The following is a 3,342-nucleotide window of genomic DNA, read 5'->3' as shown; positions in this document are numbered from 1 at the left end:
GCAATCGCTGCCGGATATACAGCTTGGTAACAGTGGGCTGCGTCCGACGGGTCGCCGAAGCGCTAAAGTGTCCGGCCATCTAGAGCGGCGCGAGTGCTCATCGTCGTCCTGCTTCCCCCCCCCCCCCCCCCGTCACCTCCTTCATGAATCATTAAATTTGTTACCTACCTACCTAGCGTTTATATATATATATATATATATATATATATATATATATATATATATATATATATATATATATATATATATATATATATATATATATATATATATATATATATATATATATATATATATATATATATATATATATACCTGCAGCGATGGCGTAGAGGTAGAACATCCGCCTCGCGTGCAGGAGGACCGGGGTTCAAATCCTGGTGCCGCGCAATTCTCCACCGGGTTTAAAAACAAAAAAATCCGCGTGTCGATGGAATTGCATAACCAGGCCTGGAGTGCGGCTTGATCTCGGTGACCAGAACCGATAACGCACTCTCTCACCAGAGCAGGATTTGGCCACTCTGGTGTAGTACTTGGCCACAACCTTCTATGATCAAACCAATATATATATATACATATATATATAAAACCTGTAACCTTTCGATACAGGCGAACCACTGATCTCCACTAGGGGGCTGGATGCCGCATCGGGCGCCCGAAAGTGAAGCCATCGGAAGTTGGGCAGCATGTCCCGGAAGTCAGTCTTTAGCAGTGCATGAAATCGGACCTCAGCACGGTTTTTATGTTTTAGTTTTCGTTTTCCACTTAGCACCTTGTCTTTTCGACGTTCTCGTCTTTTTCATGACAATGTCCACCTGCATGAAATCGGACCTCAGCACGGTTTTTATGTTTTAGTTTTCGTTTTCCACTTAGCACCTTGTCTTTTCGACGTTCTCGTCTTTTTCATGACAATGTCCACCTGCATGAAATCGGACCTCAGCACGGTTTTTATTTTAGTTTTCGTTTTCCACTTAGCACCTTGTCTTTTCGACGTTCTCGTCTTTTTCATGACAAAGCCAACCTGTTGTGCCGTCAACTGCATGAGGAGAACTGCAAAGTCCGCGGGAAAGACGTTTTAAAAATAGGGGTCCATTGCATCGCTATGGGACGACACTAGCAGACGACAGAACGTCGCCACACACAATACGTACGGAGCCTCGTCTGCTCAGCTCTGTGTCGTCCCGTTGCGTCGCCAACTCTGCTCTTTGTTGTGATGCACGTCGTCGCGCTCTAAGGCCAAGTTATACCATCAATAAGGGATAAATTTGACAAAGAATAGGTGCAAACCTTCATTAGGCAGTTGACTTTGCAGTGACCACTTTAATGAATTATGTTTAGACCGAACCGGAGCGAGGGCGAGGCCGCAATCTGGTGAGGTGCCGTCGGTGTTCTGCTGGTTCACATTAACGCGTCAAAAATGTATGTGGTGCTGCTGTTTCGACGGACCGTACCAAGTACAGTTTCGTACTGTAGCAAATTATGCCTGAATGGGTTTTTATTGGTGATACTTGGTGCAGTTGACTTCTAACAGCGCTTAATTGTCACATGCGCTGCTGCATTCGTCTTTCTCATCAGTCGTTTCTCTCGTGCTGTGTAGATGAAACGTGGCTGTGCTATAAAGTTAGATTGAAAGCACGCATGGAAGGTAAATGACACACTAAAGCGATAAACATCACCTGCTAATGATGAGAGAGAGAGAGCTACTGATCCGGAGTTCCCGGGTTCGAACCCGCGGCGGCTGCGTTTTTATGGAGGAAAAACGCTAAGGCGCCCGTGTGCTGTGCGATGTCAGTGCACGTTAAAGATCCCCAGGCGGTCGAAATTGTTCCGGAGCCCTCCACTACGGCACCTATTCCTTTCTTCTTTCAGTCCCTCCTTTATTCCTTCCCTTACGGCGCGGTTCAGGTGTCCAACGATATATGAGACAGATACTGCACCATCCCCCCCCCCCCAAAAAAAAAAAACAATTAAATTAAATTAAATTGAAATGATGAGAAGCGACATCGTCCGCCAGCAACCCGTAACTGAAACAGCGGCAGTTCGAGTTTCAGGATTTCCGCTCCATTGCCTTTTCATTGCAACACAAAAATTTGTTTTTAAGATGACCTAGACTCATCGTCATTCCACTACTTCCCCTAATTACGCTCGGAAGACAAGAACCAGATCAGAAAATAGTGTTTAATGCACGTACCCCTTTGCCGCGGCATGGCGATACCTGCATGTCTGTTTTCTTCGGTTTCTCTGAAATTACAGGGTTCCCCAAACAATGATGCTGTGCGATGTCAGCGCATGTTAAAGATCCCCAGGTGGTCGAAATGATTCCGGAGCCCTCCACTACGGCACCTCTCTCTTCCTTTCTTCTTTCACTCCCTCCTTTACCCTTCCCTTAAGGCGCGGTTCAGGTGTCCAACGATATATGAGACAGATACTGCGCCATTTCCTTTCCCCCACAAACCCAATTATTATTATTATCAAACAATGCACACATTTCTCGCGTTGAGCTTGCTTATTCCTTTGATAATACAGTAGACGTTACACGAAAACAACGCGAAAAACTGAGAACGGAAGGGCGAAAGACGCGACTTTCTGCATTGAAATACACAGCAGACATCGAACTTCCGCGACATGCAACCGAACTTCCGGTGGCTTCACTTGCGCCCACTTCGGAAAGCGGGAAATCGGCATCCAGCCACCTAGCAGAGATCAGTGAGGCGAACTGAAAAAAGACGCAGTGGAGCTTTATGGCCGTTTGTACGCAGACGCAACGCATGCCGGCGACGACCAAAAATAAAGAGAAACGCACTAGCTAAACAAAAATGATTTCTATTCGCGTTATGGTGCGAGCGAGCACGTTTTCGTCACGCATCGATAGTTCGATTAATTAAATACCGCGGTGAGCGCCTTTCTGAGTTACTGCATGCGTGCCTTTTGACGTTTAGTTCGTTGAGATTTTCTACACAATTTCCATCCTCCGTCCTGCTACGTGAGCAGTTACGCACTTGTTCAATTTCCTTTTTTTCCCCTTAGGTTGTGCACTCCGCTGCACGAAATGGTTCACTGCATCACAGTGAAGTGCTCTTGTAGTTGCGAGCGAGCGCGGTCCATATCTTGGGCCGTTGCTCGCCCCAGGATGGACCTTGCGCCCGCACTGGTGCTCGAAGGACTGTATAAACTTGCATGGGACAGGGGCTGACTGGTTAGATCTGCCTGTACCTGCGAGCGTGCTCCCACGCCCCCTTCGTCTCTTTATTCAAATTCTCCTCATCCTCCTCCTTCTCCTCTCTCTCCCAGCATCCCAGCCTCGCCGGTTCCTCGTTTTTGTCGCTGCAGCAGCTGCCGGCA

Source organism: Amblyomma americanum, chromosome 2 (assembly GCF_052857255.1).
Source record: "Amblyomma americanum isolate KBUSLIRL-KWMA chromosome 2, ASM5285725v1, whole genome shotgun sequence".
Lineage (NCBI taxonomy): Eukaryota > Metazoa > Arthropoda > Arachnida > Ixodida > Ixodidae > Amblyomma > Amblyomma americanum.
This window is presented reverse-complemented; position numbering follows the sequence as displayed.